The sequence below is a fragment of the Mixophyes fleayi genome, chromosome 1 (genome assembly GCF_038048845.1).
Source record: "Mixophyes fleayi isolate aMixFle1 chromosome 1, aMixFle1.hap1, whole genome shotgun sequence".
Lineage (NCBI taxonomy): Eukaryota > Metazoa > Chordata > Amphibia > Anura > Limnodynastidae > Mixophyes > Mixophyes fleayi.
The window spans coordinates 121089700-121110042 of record NC_134402.1 but is presented as its reverse complement, the minus strand read 5'-3'; the positions used below and the strand labels follow the sequence as shown (position 1 = coordinate 121110042).

At 39.0% G+C, this 20343-nt stretch overlaps 1 pseudogene; it reads right to left on the bottom strand.

The window, feature by feature from the left end:
* Positions 1–16209: 16209 nt before the first annotated feature.
* On the bottom strand, positions 16210–16315 carry LOC142137186 (U2 spliceosomal RNA; annotated as a pseudogene).
* Positions 16316–20343: the final 4028 nt, after the last annotated feature.

Here is a 20343-nt window from a genome sequence, read left to right as displayed (position 1 = left end):
GTTTCAGTTACCAGATATTTAAAAAGTTACTGGATACTTAAAAAGATATAAAAAGTAATTTTTATATATGATTCAAGCAGTCACAGGGGACTAGATATTTAAAAAGCATATTTTTTAAAGGAGCAAGTATTATTTGTTAGGCAAAATTGCAGTGTTACATTTCTGTTTTAAACTATTAACTGCATTAAAAATTAGTTAAATAAAAATAATTTTGATCACAAATATTATTTATGCTGTAAAACGTTACAAATCCACAGGGTTGTTAAGATAAAAAGCATATTTATGATGATAACAAGCAATGTTTATATTTGTAATTATTTGTAATTAAACTACTTTATATATTTATCCCCCAGTGTATGTGCAACTGTGAGCACTGATATCTTTGATACCTCAAAAGGAGTTTGTACTCTCTTTTAACAGTTGTCGTCACTTGGGGATAAAGCCTAAAGGATATTTTTGTGTTGTTTTTTTCTTCATTCCAAAAGTGTCCTAATGGGGTCTGATACTAGTATAGAGCTAAGACTGCAGGCATTTGAGCTGAAGTGCCATCATCTGCACCTGTATATGAATCAACCAATCCACACAGTGCATTTTTTTAGAAGAAGACTGGCACGCTGTCAATCAATCTGGTGTTTTACAAAAGCACCTCCTTCCTAACATTGTAACCTGCCACAGAACTGTGAATGAGAGTCTGAGGGACATGTTTAATACACTACAGCCATGTAAGGTATTGCATTCAGTGAATCTCAGCCTTTGATATATCCAGTTATGTAAAATAGTAACTTTTTAAACCACATGATAATCTCAAATTGTGGGTAGGTAGTGTTTATTGTCCTTTGTATATTATATTACATCCAAATATAGAGTATATTTTAAACCAGTAGTCATTTAGCCTCAGCAATAAAGTATATTTTATGGATCTACCCCAGCAGCAGAAGGGTACTAATGACTAGTTCAACCAATGTCATCCATGCACAGTTCGGGAGGTCTGAGGACAGATTGATAACTACTGTTTAAGGTCATTTTTAGTTTCACTTACATATACAATATTTTGAAATTCTACTAAATCAAAATAAATTGCTTAGCCATGCTGACATTTTTTTTAGCTTTTAAAGCATGGATCAATTTCATTGCGGGATTATTTACAGTAATCTTTTAATTTACCAAGGACAGGATGTGATTGTTACGTTAAGCAATCAAAGCTGGATAACAGTATGTGCCCTATCCATGCCAATATTTTGTTGGTTACATGACCACATTATTTCCATCTGACAAGCAACATTTTCTGCGGTATTCTTTATTTTCTGTGTTACGATAGACATTTGGGGATTTTAAAATAATTCCAGGATCCATAACACTTTAAGTTTTATTACCACTCACTTTATTTTCCATAATGGTTTTATAAGTAAAGGTGAGTTTAGAATAGTTCAGCCTTTTCCCTATGTATGTATATATTCTTGTTTACGAAAAAATTAGCCATGTAACTATTAATTAATTTTTAATAAAGATTTAAGAAAATAAATAAATAAATAATAATAAATAAATAATAATAAATAATAAATAATAATAAATAATAAATAAATAAAGCTTTGAGAAACACTTTTTTGGAGGAAGTAAAAAAGTTTGCATGTAAAAAATATTTTCACGCGCCAGACCCTCCGGCTGAGCTACCAGGGTGTGGTGAGCAAGCTGGCTTCTTCTGTTGTGGTCCTCCTCTACGTAGTCTTCCGGTGCCAGATCTTCATGTCCTTTTAGTCTGCTAAACTGCTGGATTGTTTGGCTCCTGTTGTCCTGTGTGTTCCTTGTGTTTCCTGGTATTCAGTTCCTTGTGGTATCCTGGTATCCTGTGTCCGTTCCTGTTCAGCAGATCCTGGTATCCAATGCTATATGCTTCTCAGTTAATCCTTTGTATCCTCTCTCCGTTTTTACTCTGCATTTACTAGACCCAATATCTCCTGAGAAATTCATAGTGTACCTATGCAAAATACAGGTGTGATGTTAATAAATGTATAAACTCCAATAATTAATATGTGTATAAAAGGTGAGTTCTGGTGTCATCACCTCAATGTTCATTTGGAAAACATATACTTTATAAGCCGTGCTCAAAGTGGAAATTCACACGTGGCGGTATGAATATTTAGAACAGGCAGTATGGAATGTAAGTAAATGGAATTTGATAGATTTACAATGAAGGCAGTAGAAGAAGTGGTGGTATACCAGCCCACTTCGGCCAATGATTATAAGGAATAATGCAATCTCTTACTAAATTACTACATATATTGAAAGTCATCTGAGCAATATGAAAGCCTACAGCCTTGTGTCTTTATAAGGTTAGAGAACTGCTTGGTGACTTCTAATATCTATATTATTTTCAGTGAGGTGTACATTATCTCATGTATAATTTAACTTTATTATAATCCTCTCCTGCTAGTATGTTTATAAAATGAAAATGTGTACTAACTTGAGTGTCATCGTAAATAAATAACCATATATAGCCTATGCTGTAACCCATCTGCTTTTAAAACATACCTATATCTATCATCAACATGTTATAGAAAAGATGCAAGAAATATTCACTTGTAAGGGTTAGATGTTCATCTGCCACAGTAAGTGACTATGAGAGTGTCTGTCTGGTTCAATTTACTGAGTGTTGCAATAGACTCATCCGCCTGGCATCTTATGTATGACCCTGGAGAAAGAGAGCCCATCAAGACACCTAAATGATGGCAGAATGGGCACATGCATGCCTAAGAAGCCATAAAACAAGTAAGACCTTAAAAACTATCTATCCTTAGCACATGATTAGCTAAAAATCTCTTTGCTCTCATTCTAACCAATGAACGCTCCCAAAAAGTCCTGCTTTTCGAAGGTTATTTTAATGTAGCCCCATATTTCCTGAAGCACAGGCTCAAATAAATCTTTGATAGATCTGTTTAACCCCAGTTGCATTCTGATGTCTCTAAACATCACATCTGACAATGCCAAACCAAAGATGGAAAATGTCATAATTTAGATGAGCATGACCGCTAAAGAGAGCCAGTGGGTCCAGCATCAGGACCAGGAACTATCTGTACCAATATCATTCAAAGCTTACAGAATGCAGAAGCACCAGGTTGCTACTTCACTATGGAATTCCTCGTTGAAAGTCGGACTGGAACAGCTAAATCAGTTTTTTCCTGCTGGGCATTGCTGAAAGATGCATGCTGACATGGATTTAACAGCTACTATTATTGGATTTGCTAGTGATAAAAACAAAATAAATCTATTTCAGTCTCTGGTGACTCCTAAAAATGAAATAAACTGAGAAAATTGTGAAAATTAAAAAAGAACACAGAAGCCCTGTTTATACTCCCATAGATCCTTCAGAACTTCAGTACAGCAAGCATATAACGTACCCTAGGGAGAATAAGTCAAATGTAATGGTAATTTTCTGGACTATTATAGGTACATTAAATTATCTATGGGAAGAATTATGGAAAAGTGAATTTTTGTGATTTTTAGTTATATGCCTATCCAATGCATGTAAAGAAAACTGAAAAAACAATTTGAACATGCTAACAAAAGAGCTCCCTAAAATATAAGATTTGCCTCAGTAGATTAAGAAATTTAAAAGTTTGATCGGGTAGGTGTAAACTACCTCCAGTCTTGAAGGTGTTAAGTAAATAAACCAGCTTGACATCTGTGGGTTACACAGTTAAAATTCCATTCATATTAGTTTGATATGAAGTGGAAAATGTTTCACTATGATTGCTTGATATTCTGCACAGATGGTATGTAGTGCAATAAGGGATAAGGAAAGCCCAATAGATCTGCAGATTTGTTAGAAAACAAATTAGCTTGAGGCAATTTGAGGGGGAATGTAATGTGTTCTCTGCAAAAACAGTGTGGGTGGCCATTGGCCCCATTTCTATCTGTTTTCTTTATTGACCAACACATTTAATTGCAGTCCAGGGCTGTTAGCAATATGTTTTAACTTATAGAAGTCATGATGGTGTTGTTTTCTGTCTGACAGTATATGCAATAGAACAAGTTATCTCATTAAAAGAAACACAGACCAGATGAATATTTAACTCATCATGGTTTTATGGCTGGACTAACTTTAGCATTTATGTAACAAGATTTTTATCTTGAGTTCAGTCACAGTAAAGATACTATCCCTCCAGCCTTGATGGGATCAGAGTAAACAGAGGATCTGCACACTGCTTCTTTTCTTCAAACACATGTTGTAAGAGAGTAAACAATTTCCTTTGTGGTTTACCAACAAAACAATGCATCTGAGATATCTGCACTACTCTGTTCTACGTTCCCAGTATGTGCAACTAATTATATCACTCAATGCATAAGTTGCATAAACAAATAATTTGTTTTAGAAAACAATGAATGATATAATAAATTTAAAAACTGATGCTAACTCTATAGCTACATAATAAATAATAAATATGCTGCAAGAAGGCATACAACAAAAATGGTAACAATAAATACATGTTAACCCTAAAAAGTTGAGGAATTCATCAGCTGCAAAAATAAAGTAGATTTAAACTGGGCAAACAGATTAGCTGTATATATATATTAAGTCATTATTAAATATTCACAGTAAGTAAATCAATGTATGTGGTGGGTATATATATATATATATATATATATATATATATATATACACATATAGTGACAGGAACACTGGAGATATTGTTCAGGGTGGATATATGTAACCCAGGTTTCTGTCTTATGTGTTTTAAAAGCCCAGGGAGATTGTTTGTATTTGGGATAGAGCTTCCCAAAGATTGTTCTTATCTGTAAGCCAGTGTAAGTGAGTCCAGGGGAGTGATTGGAGAAAAAAGGGTGGGCTCCATTCACAATGCCCATGTCAGTTCTTCCAACCTACCAAGCACTTTGCTGGTAATCAGGGGTTGCAGCTGTGTGGTGCTGGTAAAAGACTGTGAGTCTCTCACTCTTTGGGGAACAGGTCAGATACCTCCTGAGAAACACTGCAATTGTTACCTGTAAGTTCTGTTATTTTGTGTGTGTGTGGGGGGGGGGCATATGGTGTCTCCACTGTAGAGAGGGTACTCCTAATCAGTTACTTTTAAGAGCTTCTAAATAAAACTAGCCACAGCTGCTTGAACCGAAGCACTGAACTGGTGTGATATTGTTTGGAGTGCCTTTACCCCAGGAAAATACACCACTGACCTGATCTTATATATAAATAAATTAAATAAATATAAATATATATATATATATATATATATATATATATATATATACACACACACACACGAGGGTGTTTGTACCAGCTAAAGTATCTCTTTACAAAGAGGGGTATAATTCAATTAACTATGACTCAAAGCCCAAGGGGAATACAGACCGGCATTAAGTCATTGGCTAATTAGGTACAGACAATATTGGAGAGCTAGGGCAGATGATCAAGAACTAAATATCTAGAAAATGATATGCACACACATAGGTTAGTCCTATACTGCCACTTGGCTAATGTCTGAGCCGCCTATCAATGACATCACACTAGACTTGTGCAAACTGCCAACATACATTTTACTCAGAGAGTTTTGTCAATGGGCTAAGTCCAGTACAATGCACTCACCAAGATTCAGATAATAGACTAACTTATGTGTCTACACAGTATTTGGAATCATAGAGTTATGGCAATATGCATCCATAACATTCCAGTGAGCACACTAGTACTTCCATATGCAATATACTGAGGTCAATATAGGTGGAAAGACACACATGATGACAAGTGTCTTATGAATGAATATACATAGAAAAGTTTCACACAGAAATGTTATTCATTTACTATGAATCAAATATTGTTAACGGAAGGATTTTAGTTAGTGCAGGAAGGATATTATTATATGTCTGTTATTAATAAAGGTTCAGATACAGTTGTGGTCAAAAATATTGGCGCTTTTACAGTTTTTTCTAATAATGCACCCTTTCTTTCAGAAAATTGTTGAAATTAAAAAAATATTTTGATATCCACATATGTATTTCTTTGGTTTGTAGTGGAATACAACACAAAGAGCAGACAAATGTATTGTCATACCTCATCCCACACATAAATCTTTAAATGTGCTAGACAAAATTACCTTTTAGAAGTAGTTAGAAATAATTAGATTTCAAGAGGTGATTCTCCTTAACTTTAGAACTGAACTCACCTGTGGTGAGTAGCAGGTGCCTGCAATATAAAAAGCACTCATTCAATGAGCATGAGTAGAGAAAGTCACTAATCCTCCTGTTTTGTGACACTGTGTGTACTGCAATGAGCATAGAGAAAAGAAAAAAAAGTCAGAGCATTGACTGAGGAGGTCAGACAGAAGACTATAGCCAAGCATGGACAATCTGTAGACTACAAATCAATCTCTCAAGACCTTGATGCTCCCAGTGTATAATGTTATTAGGAAGTTTAAGGCCCATGGCACTGTATTCAACCTCTGTAGATATGGCTGCAAGAGAAAACTTTAAAAGGTTATAGAGCATGGTGGAGAAAGCACCTTGATCAACCCCCAAACAGATACAAGCTGACCTTCAGACACAAGGTACATTAGGAGCCCCACATTATTCCAAAGAGTCAGTGCTTTGAACAAGATTAGTTTGCACCTCAGGCAGGAACTTCTCACTCAGCCAATGAAAGCACAGGCACATACCCCTATTCACAATGCTGGTAAGCAGACAGGAAGGGGCAAGTGTGTTGGAGCGTAAATGTCAGTGTGTATGAGAAATGTATGAGTGCTAGTGTGTATGAGAGAGGCAATGGGAATCAGTGTGTATGAGCAATATGTGAGTGTTAGTGTGTATCAGCATATATGACAAATATGTGTGTGTGTGTGTGTGTGTGTGAAAACAGTACTCTAACAGATTGAAATACTTATTTTGGTGACTGTCAATATATGAAATCCATTAAAACAAACTTTTAATTTGGCCATATTAGTCGTGTACAACTTATATCAAAAATTGGTTTCCTGACCAATGCATTAGTTGCCCCATATTAATGCCTCTCCTGGGGCATTTTCCTTTCCCTGGCATTGTATGATCATGCTCTGTGCAGTACCCCCAGGCAAAGGTTTCAGCATCTAATAGAGCTGGATGGGCAAAAATGTCTTAATTTTACTTTACTTACATTATTTTTAACTGTTTACTATGTCATAGCGGAGCATTCTCCAAGAGAGGAGGCAGCAGAAAGTATTTGTAAATTAATGGCAAAATGGGCGTATATATACCTCATATTCTACCTAATATACCCCCAGTCTAACTCTGGTTTAACACAACTTCCTTGATTTAAAACGTGAAGTAAAAGTGTGTCAAATTTTACAGAATATTCAATATTTTTACCACTAATTCATACTTTGAAAAGCTATTTGCACTGGAAGTTTGAATTCCCTAATGCAAGGTGAACGATGCTGCGGTGAGCTACTACCTATGTATATGACTTTATCCTGATTGGCCATGACAGCTTCCTGCTTCCAGACACCCATCTGCCACACTCCCCCTCCCTGCTGCTGTACCTCAGCTACCACCAGTCTCCCATACCAGACATAACCCTTGACTCCCTTTCACAGCTGCTGTGGAGATAAGGAGAGAAAGAAGTAAAGATAGAAAATTGCATTAACTTTGATATAGTTAAGTGCATGTGCAGTATTTTATATATTACCATTATTATAAATACTTTTGTTTTTATTTGTTAAAAATAGCCTAAAGGTGCAAAATTTTTAAACTATAGATAATATATAACTCATATAAAAAAAAAATTAATGACTAAAATTTATATTTCTAATGTTAAGTAAATATATGTCCCTTGTTAATGGAATCCCCCTCTCTCTCTCTCTCTCTCTCTCACAATTGTTTGACTCATAAATAGGCGAGATTACTTTTAGTCCAATCATACATTATATAAACACATTTATAATGTATGTGCATATGACTGGTTCATGTGTTTTTATAAGGGGATCTATTTCACTACGGTCCAATAAATATATCTATACAATAATAAATATACTATATACACAGATATATAATCTTAGCTCATTGACTATGCGGAAATTTGTCCAAACCTTTGAAATCTGACATAAATATATTTGTATGCAGTTTTGATATATATCTATAATTTTAATGAGTCCAAAAAGAATTTTGTCATGGAAACTCAGCTCTGTTTTACTAATATTTATTTATGGTTATACAGATTACAAAATATGAAAAGTACAATGGGGCATATTCAATTAGGATTCGCGGCCGCGATAATGCTCGGCTGAGCCTATGAAGTGCCATTAGGTGTATCGGGGCCGCCATATATATATTATCACCAGATAATTGCCATCTTCTCTTGATGAACGTCTGCATTCCCAGGATCGACATCTACTAACAGGACCGACACAAGGCAGCCCACACACAATGCAGTCTACCGGGCTAGTGTGCACTTCCCACACTAATGCTAGCTACAATAACACAAAACACAGTCCTGTAAATGTAACATATGTTTTTATCTTGCATATTCAGATTTCGGCTTCATGTGCAGTTGACTGTAGGTCAAAAATCCTATTTAATTGTATAAAATAACAAACATGATTGAAGCAATGGATATAAAGGTTCAGTCAAGTCTAGTTTGTCAGTAAATTAGTGCAATAAAATCATTAAACAATACAGTGTTAAATCTGTCCTAGCTAAATTTCATTTATTGTAATTTTTTTCAATGGAAATATTTATGTGTTCCCCTAAAAATAAACACTGGACTTTTCAATCAATAATGCTTTTTTTGCCACATGTTGTGATTGTAACTAGCTATGACAAAATTGAGAAAACCGCAAGTAATATCTTGAACCACTGGATCATGGAAATATTATGTGGAACCACAAAAGAGCACAATTGGAAGGAATTGCTGTATCAGGTAGCTAAGAGCTTATACAAATGCATTTAGCATGTGGCAGTGAAGACTAAACAATCTTATTTCACTTTACTTTATATGAGGTAAAATGAGTAAGCTATAACAGTATATTATTATCAAGATACATACAAAATTTAAAGTATAGCAAATACAGGTGCTGCCATACAGCTATGGTCATAGCTTGGGATGGTTAATATTTCAAATACAAACATGTTTAAAGTTGTATATGAAGAAATGTTTGGGTGCCTGGAATTGTAGATAACATATTTCAAGCTGAATCAATGATCAAAAAACAGGGATGATTCTTGTGGTATGTGTAGCCACAGAAGAAACTGGATGCCCATTGCAGTAATGGAACATCAAGACCTTTTGATGAGAAAAACAAAAGGCTATAGTCACACCACCTCAAATTCCAGACCTACCACAGTCAAATACTGCATGGGACTATGGATAGAGTTAGACTTGACTTATACTAACTTAAAGACTTTAGCAAATTCAATGTAAAAACACATTATTACAGAACAATAGCAATAGGTATACCAAGGAATATATATTCATTTTGAACTTAGAGCAGAGTCCCAACGAGCAAAGTGATGTCTCTTTTATGCCTAGTTTTAGCTGTTTCAAGAGGTTTCAAATTGATATTTAACAATATATTATACTATGCACTAGGAGATAAACTCTTTCATACTTTATAAAATAATGCATATAATAAATAGACAAACTATACTGAAAAATACAGAGAAAGGCAATTAATGGCTAAATGACAATAAATGTAAGTTTTCAGCAATTCAAAGTTGCATTCCAATATTCAATAGTTTCAATCAATGAAAATATGAAAATAATATTATGAAGAAATAAATCAGTGAGTTGTAAAATGAATATTGTGAGAAAAATGATTTATTCATAATACATAATAATAATTTAGGTACAAGCTGCCTTAAGTTTGCTCAGAGATAATGACGTCATCATGATAAAACTAGCGAATAAAGGTGGTGCAGTCAGAGCACAGTGGGGAAATCAAAGCATACAGGTGGAGAAAAAGGAATTTTTTTTTTATTGAAAAATTTAACTTTATTTTGCATAAAGATATAAAAAAACAGACATAAGACATTACAGTCAAGTGTACTGCATCAAAGCACAATACACCGGCAGACAATACAAGTTTTTTGGCACAAGATAGAACATCCTACACTATACTTTGAGTACTGGGACTGATGTGAGTGAGTTCTCTGTACAGCGCTGCAAAATTAGTGGCGCTAATATAATAAATAAATGATGATCATGATAATGATGATACTGCCCTAACCATGTATCACTGCAAAAATGAAACAGTTTCAACAAGCAATGGATATGTGGGGGATGTAGGTGAAGGGGGTAAAGTCAGGGAGATCAGAGGCCCAAAGCTTTATTGAAAGACAGACACATATAAGTGGAAGGTGCATAAATAAAGACATTACATTTAAAACAAAACTTTAAACAGTGTGATGGGGGAATGGGGTGGAGAAGGTAAGGGATGGAAACTCACAGGCCCAAAGCTTTATTAAAAACAGACACATAGAGGGAGAAGGGAAAGAAAGAGAAGAATCTAGTCCTCTTCAGGACTGCCCATGATGTTATAGTCTTTAAGCAGGCTGTGTATCAGCCTGTCGAGAGTCATAGATAGATATTGTCTCCCTTTTCAAAATGAGGCGATTCCTGGCAAGCAATAAAGCATCCTTAACAAAGTTCATAAGGTGCCAGGCTTCTTGGATTAGTATGGGTCCCAGGAAATAATCCTTAAAATACCAAATGGTATGAAAGGCAAGTCCTGGGCACACTGTCCTTAAGTTGTTTTTCCAGGGCATCCAGCAGTCCCTGTGCATAGGGGCAGTCTCAATAGATATGCTGAGATATTTATCTACTGACAATGCACCCAAGGCAGTGAACATATCTGCAGAGGTTACGGAAGTGCATGAATGTCCTGAGAGGCAAACCTCCCTAAATAGCCATCCATGCCAAGTCTTATGTCTATTAGTCAGCCTCTTAGAGGCCACATCCTCCCATACATGTTTTGCAGTTGCTACAGGGAGTCCAGGAACAGACGTCTTCACATCCTTAGCTCTGATGAGCTTGTGGAGAGATTTGGGCTTCCACAAGTCTGGTTTAACTCTCTCCATATGCTACTAAATCACAAATTGTCCCACACCCAGGTAGAACCAAGGCGTAGTGCAGATTTAAGGGATGGAGCTGTCCCACTTGTCCCAGCCAAGGCCAATGGGGCAGGAGGAAAAAGCAAAGCATGGAGATCCCAGCAGAGCTGATGTGCTTTTCAAGCAGAATCCTGTGGATACAGTTGCACACAAAGAAACCTTGCAGCATATTGTGGATGTCTGGTAACCCTTTCCCACCTTTGAAGGACTCCTTGTACATAACCGACCTCTTCACTCTGTCCAACTTGGAGCCCCAGGTGAAATGGAAGACTGTCCTTGAAATGGCCTTGCAGTCTGCAACAAGGGGTGGCCCTAGTACTGCTGAATGGATCTGCAGAAAGGCTCTCATTGCGCAGCACCAGTGATTTCCCTTCAATGGTGAGGTCTCTGAGGCTCCACAGTCCAAACTTCTGTCGTACTGTCGCAAATCTTTCCTCCCAACTTCAGAGCTGCTGCCTTTCCACCAAATTAGACTCCCAAGATCTTGATGAAGTCTCACTTGATTGTGAAGAGGAATGAAGCAGGGGATGACAGATGCCACTGTCCGAAGAGCATTGCCTCAATTTCTCACAGTTAAACTTTGCCCCTGAAGCTTGGCCAAAGTTCTCACAGATCTGGACAAGTGCTGACACTGAACGCTGGTCAGTTCAGATGACAGTGACATCATCCATGTAGAGAGAGTATTTGGCTTCCTGTTTGTTGGGGACCCAGTGCAGTGATCTATCTTATCTTTGGATTCTGTCTAATGCACATTGCAAAGAGCTGTATACAGCAAACAAAAAGAAGAAGTGAAAGAGGGCAACCTTGTCTGACCCCAGATAAAACTGGAAAGGGGTCAGTCTTCCAGACATTCTTTAACATTGAAATGTAAATGTCAAGGATCATAAGGTTAACATGCAAATAAAACATTTCCACCAAACCAAATCTATGCAGTTCACTATGCATAAATTCATGAGAAACACTATCAAAGGCCTTTTCCTGATCAAGACTGACCAGGGCCACATGTGCACGTTGATTTTTGATGTAATGGATCATGTCCCTGAGCAGGGCAAGGCTATCTGAATTCCTGCGGCCAGTAATGCCACAGATCTGATCTGGGTAATTATCTGCCAGATGACAGCCTTTAGCCGGTTGGCTAACACCTTGGCCAGGATATTGTAGTCCACATTCAGGAGAGATAGGTTGCTGATTTTTAAGGTGTCATCTCTCCTCCTTACCAGCGATAAAGACATTATGCCCTCTGCCACCATCTCTTCATGCAGCTCTAGCAGGTTCTGGCCAATGAAATGTCGCAGTGCTACATAAAGCTCCGCTGGGAGACAATCCCTGCCCGGGTCCCTAGCCAGAAAAAAAGATCTAGCAGCAGAGAACAGCTCTTCATGCACCAGTGGAGTGTCCATAGCTGCTTTATTTGCAGGATCAAAAGTGTTAGTGATACCTGACAGGAATGTATCAGTCGCATCGTTGTTAGTAGTCTTAGGCGAGTAGAGGTTGCCCTAGTAATCTTTGATGACTTCCATGACACCATCTTTCCCCTTTCTGGGAATGCCAGTGTCATCCAGCAGTTTAGTCATGGTCGTGTGGTCGGATTCGAGTTCTCCAGATTCTCCACCTTGGAATAGAAGAATATGCATCTGAATTCTTACTCAAAGTCCATTTTCAGGCCTCCATTGGTCTCCTCCAGATCATCCATCACATCCGAACCACAAAGATGGCAGGGACTGCTGATGTCATTGCAGCCTCTTCCTTTCACATGCCTGTTGTCTGCCTTTAGCCTGAAGGAAACTGGAAATGCTGACCTTATCATATTCCCACCAATTAGACATGCAAAAACATTTGTCACTCTTCCATGTGATGTAGGTATCCATCACCTCCTCCAACACATCCTCCCTTTCTAGCAGAGCACAAATCAACTTCCAAGAGCCTGGGCCAGGAGGAAAACAGTGGCCCAGGACCCAATGGCATGGCATGCCTATCCTGCTTCACTGCCTTAGAGGTAAACACAAAGTCAATCTGGGAACGCACTGAGCCATCGTGGTGGCTCAAAGTATATTTCACAGATCCAGCCCCCATGGATCCCACTGCATCCCGCAAGGATGTTTCAGCTATCATCTCCTGGAGCAGCCTCTAGCTTAGCAGTGCTGCAGGAACTGCACTGTCCTCTATGGGGCAGTTAAAATTCCCCACCTTAACGACTGCTTTGGTGGTTTCGAGCTGGGCCCGCAGGGTCTGGAAAAGCTCCAAATGTTTATTTTTACAAGGGAATGCATACACTCAGATCAGCCTAATAGGCTCATCCACTCAGGAGCCATCTACGATAAGCAATCTGTCACAGACAGATTCCTGAACAGAATCTATTATTATTATTATTATTATTATTATAATTATTATTATTATTAATAATCCTTATTTATAGGGCACAACAAGATTTACGCACCGTTCAGAAAACAGACAGTGGACCATACAGGATAGAACAGTACAGAACAGTAAACAAAAATACCAGTACTTCAATAGCTCCAAACATAGCTTGCACAGTGGAGTTGGAGGAAAAGAATAGGTAGAGAGGGGTCGGGTGCGGCATTTCGATGCCGAGTACCCCGACAACACTTACCCCGACATGATGACTCTGAAGGGCTCCTTCCCGACAATCAGCGATGATGACTTCTCTTCAAAGTGACTTCAACCAATCACGATAAAGTAAGAAGCCAGCTCCACTTCATGACATCTTTCACCATGGCGACGGTATTATCGCTGTTGTGAAGGGGAAGATGTAAGTATGCGCCCATGTACAATATAGTTTAGAAAGCCTTCTACATTGTACATGGGCGCGTACTTAAATTACCCCCTTAACAGCGATAATACGTCATCATTTTGAATGACGTCATGAAGTGAAGCCGGCTTCTTACCTCATCGTGATTGGTTGAAGTCACTTTAAAGAGTAGTTGTCATCGCTGATCGTCGGAAAAGAGCCCTTCAGAGTCATCATGTCGGCTTAAGTGTTGTCGGGGTAGTCAGCATCGATATGCTAACTACCACCTGTAGAGAGACAGGAGGGAAATGGGCCCTGCTCAAAACAGCTTACATCCTAGAGGGAGGGAAACAGACAGGAGGCACAATGGGGAGTCAGAGGGTATCAATCTCAAGAGCAGCGAGTAGAGTGAAAGGGAAAAAAGAGGTGAGGAGATCAAGCATGGAGAGCAGATTAGGTGGATGGGTGGTAGGCTTTGAGGAACACATGAGTTTAAAGTGCCCGTTTGAAGGTGCACAAATTAAAGGACAGCCAGCTGAAGAGTGGGAAGACGTTTCAGTGGGGGGGGGGGGGAGAAATCTTGGATTAATCTAATGTGAAAAGGCTTTCCCTAATTCGAATGGTGACTCATGCAGACTTACACTCACCCCCACCAGACCAATGAAGGGCCCATGAGAGCACTGCCTGCCCAGATGTCTATAGGAACTAGAGAAAGGCAGAGAACATTCTTGCAGCATATAAACAAATATCTAACATATATGTCTAAAAAAGTAAACCCAGACTGTTGCCTAAACTGATCCTTAATACTCCTTAAAACTCCACATTAATGGTGAAAAGGGTGAAAAGACATCATTTAGTTGGGAGAAAAAGAGAGGTTAGGACATACAATACATTAGTTGCCAGTCCTCGTCTGGTTCTTCATCTGTCTGCCCATGTCTCCAAAATTAGTTGGAAGCAGAATTCTCTTTTCTAGCTGGCCGAAAGGCAGATGCAGGAACTCATCCACCTCTAACCCCTCCATGGTGTCTGACCCTCCTGCAGCTCTTTCACCATCTCTTCCATGGCCCCATTGTGAGGTAGGGGGTCCTCGATGAGCTTGACCGCTAGCTTCTTGGGGGAGTCATAGTCAGCAGCTGTGTTGTTACGCTTCTTCCTCTTTCCCTTCAACATCAATTTGTTTCCTTTCCCTGCAGCAGATACAAGAGGGGAAAAATCTTGCAGGGAATAGAGGAGTAGTGCAGCTCCAAGGAAGGTGGTTAGTGCTACTGCAGGGGAGAGAGAGGGGCAGTTCACTCACTGTTGCTGCGGCATAGTTTCTTGCCTGCAGAGGGCAGTTCCCTTAGATGTGCTTGGCCAGTCCACAGAGATTGCAAGTTATCTTACGAGGGCAGATCATACCCTGACATTCAGCAAGTCCTGCATGCTGAGACCTTGCAACTCTTCTACATATGGTCAGCCCAGCTGCAGTTTCTAGAGGTCTGTGGCTGATCAGCATAGTATAGAAGTCCTGCAGATCTGTCCTGCCAGAAGCGCTGTGACAGGTGCTGAATACCGATAATGTTCTTGTCATCCTTCCTCAACCTGACAATGAGGGATGATATACCAGTCCAGAATTTGTTTCCATGCAGAATCGTGGAGGGGTCCTTGACTATTGTACAGAAGCTGCTCAGAAAAGTAACGATGTCCTTGCCAGGTGTGTGTGGATTTCACATTGAGACTGCCACATGCCTTTTCTCTCTTTGAGTATAGCAGTTGCCCACAAAGTGAAAGAGGGGACTCAGCCCTCACAGATTTCACTGCCTCCCATTATCTCTTACAGATGGCTATGGAGGTGAAGTTGATATAGAAGATCCCCTTCAGGTAGTTCTGTACTGAGAGTGTCTCAGCATTTGAGAATCCCTTCTCTAGGATAATTTTCTTCCCAAAAATTGCCACAGTCATATCCAGGATTCTTCATCTTCAGAACCGTTTGCCTCAAAGAGGGCTCCAGGGCTGGAATTCCCTGTGGATGGTCTTTGCTGGGCTTCCCATGGCCTGTTGCTGGATGGGCCATTGAGGAATAGTCAGGGAGACTTTTAGGCACTTTCTTCCCTTCCCTGGGGCAGGATCAGGGGTGGAAGCTGGAGCAGGAACTGCTTTAATTACTGAAACCATCTTCCTGGCTATTATTCCCTGGAGTAGAAGGAGCTTAAGTGGTCTGAAGGAAGGTCTCTTCTAGGGAGTGGAGCTATTCAAATTTATCCCTGCTGGGCAGAGAAAAGGGGGTTCTTCGGCTGGGTTGATCCTTTACTTCTCTCCCATTGGTCGAATTTTGCAGAGTTTCTTTCCCCAATGTTGATCTTGCTCATTGTTTTTTTCAACCTTCCTTGGCAACCGTTGAATGTTTTAGTACACTTGAGGCACAAGAATGCAGCACAGCCTTATCAGTTAAACCGATAAGAACAGATGACACACTTGATCTTAGTCAAAAGTCAGAGAAGCGATCCATGCTCATGATAGAGTTGACAAGAGGAGCAAGTGTGCCTCAGTGTGGAGATTAGGACAATAGTGATGGTGTACCTGTGAGTAGTATAGTAGATATAGTCCTATTCTTATTTTAGTGATACAACATTACACTTATAGGATGAAAGTGAGTGACAGTTCTGAAGGACTTTCTGGTCTTCCAACTTCCAATTTCTTGTTCAGCACATATGAAGAATATCAGTAATTCCTGCAGATTAGTTTATTTGACTTTAATTCAAATATTCTAGCATGAAAAACAAACATGTACATAATACATATAATCAGCACAATTATTAATATTCATATAGATAGTTCCAGGCAAATGTGTTGACACCTACGTCAACATCTGCTTGAGAATAATTATTTGTACTTTCAACGGTCATTGTGCAGGCATTGAACAGCTATTGCAAATGTACATATTGGTTATTTTGAGGAGAAATATATTTTTCCTTCTGAGAAGAATCAATGTTCCACCACCTTTAGATGTGCTTATAAATAATTAACTGTTAATTTATTTTCCTTGATGTACTCCATAGCAGCTCTTACAATGGGTTAACTCCCTAATCATTTGAGTAGAGATTAGAGATAGGAAAAAGAAAAACAACTGGAGGGTATATAAGATGACTTCAGATTTCCTCCTTTACTGTGGTGTCTTTGAAAAACATTCCAAACTGTCCTACTTAAACATAAACATAGAACATGGGTGGGAATATTGGGCTGTTATTGTTAGGAACCCCTCTAGCCGGTACAGCACAATCCGGAGTCTGCTCTGCCAGTCAGGTGTTCACTGGAGCCCCTAGTGGTGGGGACAGATTTGGCCGCAGACTAGCAGAGGGTCGTGAAGTGCGTACCGACTAGGGAGAACCCAGGAAAGCGGAGTGAAGTCCAGGCAAGGGTCGAGGGCCGGCAGCAGACAGGGAATCCAATACACAAGCCGAGGTCAAGGGTCACAGGCAAGGTAGCAAGGTCCAGATAAAGGCAGGAAGGTCAGGGTCACAAAAAACACAGGCAGGGTCCAAATCCAGGCAAGGGGTCATACACAGGCAATCCGATCATAATATCCACAGGACAGAACTGGAAACACAGCAGGTCAGCAAACTGGCAACAGGAAGCTATAACCAGCAGTGAGGCTTCAGACCTCACTGCCTAAAATATTCCCAACAACCAATCAGAGCCTAGCTCTGAAAAACACACAGGTGCCAACCAGTAAATTAAATTAAACCTTAATAGCCCCCAGGCTATTAACTATCTTTGCGCACGCGCCCGGCTGTCCCCTGTTGACGGGACGCGGCGCTACAGTGCAGGATGTCCGACCTTTGCCTTGGCGCTGGGCGGAAGTGACGTCCCGGTCGTCAAGGTGACGGCCGGGACTCCAGAGGAGACAGGAAGCGAGCCAGTGACAGTTACAGTTATGGAGTATTTCAAGGAAAAGAAATTAACGATAAGCATAATTCTTTTATTTAACTTTATTTAACTTTGCTTACTACATGGCAGCCCTTACTATGGTATGTACTGAAGCAGTATAAATCAAACAGGGGTCCTTGAAAACTGCAGAAAATGTGACATCTAGAAGATAATGTCTGGTGAAAGAGTGAAGAGATAACCAGCCAGCTGCTTTGCAGACATCGTCCATTGAGGTCTGAGCTTTCCATTCTCAGGAGGTATCCATTGCCCTTGTACAATGTGCATTTAAAATTTCAGGCACTTCATGCCCATTATTACCCTTGTAGGTCTTTGCAATGACATCTCTAATCTATCTTGCAAAAGCAGGTTTGGATGCAGCACTTCCTATGTAGGGAAGTCCAGAAATAAGAAAAGACTGCTCAGTCTTCCTGAAACTGTTTTGGAATGGTAAATAGATATTGCTCTAACCAGATCCAGAGTATATCATTGCTCTTACTTGTGATTAGGTGGCTGTGGATAGAGAAATTGTATTATAATCTCTTGTTCGACATGGAAAGTGGAAACTACTTTAGGTAAATTAGCAAGATTATTTCTTAATACTACTTTGTCCACATAGATATTTAGAAAACGTTCATTACACCACAAGGCATGTAGTTCTCCCACTCAGTGAGGAGATGTAATTGCTACTAGAAACAATACTTTAAAAGTGAGCCACTTAAGGGCAAAGGTTCAAAGTGATTTAAAATTAATGCATCCTAAAAAATATTGAGATCTCACAATGCAACGAAAAGTTTGATCCTAGACCATAACCATTTTACTGCTTGAATTTTTTTTAAAAATAAGATCTTTAAACACCAGAATGGCGTCAAGAAAAACACTGAGTGTAGATCCCTTAACTTTCAGTGTGCAGAAAGCCAGACCTTTATCAAAACCATCTTCAAGAAATTCCAAAATAATTGGCATATTGGCAGATGTGGGATCCTCTATCTTCCTTTTGGACCAAGTAAATAATGTTTTCCAGATTCTATAACAAACAAAATAATTGTTTTTTCTTGCTTGAAACAGTATATTAACAACTTTATCTGAGATGCTTTGCTTCTCAACGGTGACCATTATATCTCCATGCCATCAAAGAGAGGGAGTCATTCACAATCTTTCTGTCCATGACATTACTGGTGTATGTTCCTGTAAATGATTTTGAGGTTTTTGTGTTATGAGAAACACTTATAAGGCTGAAATGCACACCAAACCATTCCCAGAATATTTGCTTGCACATGTCTTTTGCTCTTTAGCCATATGCTTGTATTACTTTTGTAAGCAAACAAGCTTCCCAACCTGTTAATGGTGAATCTGTTGTGCACACCATCCACTCTGGTTCTGAAAAATCATACCTTTATTTCTTAAACTTGGATGCTGCCACCAGTTGAGTGACTCATTTGGGATCTTTAAAAGTCTAACAGCATGATCTAGAGAGACTGACTTACAGTCCCATTGGGCAAGTAGATCCAGTTGAAGTCTTGAATATGCCATCTTGCCCACGGAAGAATGCTGATGGCAGAAGAGAACGAAGACAAGTCTTATTGAAATCATCACTGAGACTGAATCTGGTATTCTGAAGACTGAATTTTGACAAATCTTTCCAGTGATAGACACACTTTGTATTTTACTGTATCTATCTGAACTCTTAAGAACTGCAAATGTTGAGAGGGCACAAGATGAGTTTTTGTTATGTTGACAATCCAACCATGCCGTTGTAAGAACAAGTTCACCTGTGTTATCATACTCTTGGCAATGTGTTCTAGCTTTCTCATGACAAGAATATATTTTAAATACAGTAAAAGGGTTATTCCACATTATCTGAAAGTGGCCATAAGGACCATCAATAACTTGGTGAAGGACCTTGGATATGTGTAAAGGTCAAATGGAAGGCAGGTGAAATGGAAGTGATATCCTGGATAAAGAACCTGAGGAATCGATGATGTTGTATTGCAAAAGGAATGTGGAAATAAATATTGCCCTGAAAGGGCAAGCTGGTTAGTGTAACCTGGTGGTAGAAAAGATAATGCTTAGGATGTGTTCATGTAGCCTATTATTTTTGTCATCTACATTTGCACATAGCAAATTAATGCAAAGTGCTATTATTGTGTTGTACTATATACAGCTGGCCTCCACAAAACCTCACATAATGTTTCACACCATTCAACCCTCTTACCAAAATGTTTTTGCTACCCCCAACTAAAAGTCTCTGGTTGTTGTTGGCAATGTGTGGCATCTTTTCCTTATGTTATTTTTTTATTTTCACTCTTCTTATAAGAGGCAAATGTGAATGTGGATTACATAGCCTTCAATATGAGTAATATTACTGTATTATACACCGATCATATACAACATTAAAACCATCTGCTTAATATTGTGTAGGTCCTCCTTGTGCTGCCAAAACAGTTTTGACTCGTTAAGTCATGGACTCCACAAGCCCTCTGAAGGTGTCCTCTGGTATCTGGAACCAAGACGTTACCAGCAGATCCTTTAAGTCCTGTAAGTTGCAAGGTGGGGCCTCCATGGCTATGACTTGTTTTTCCAGCTCATCCCACAGATGCTCGATCAGG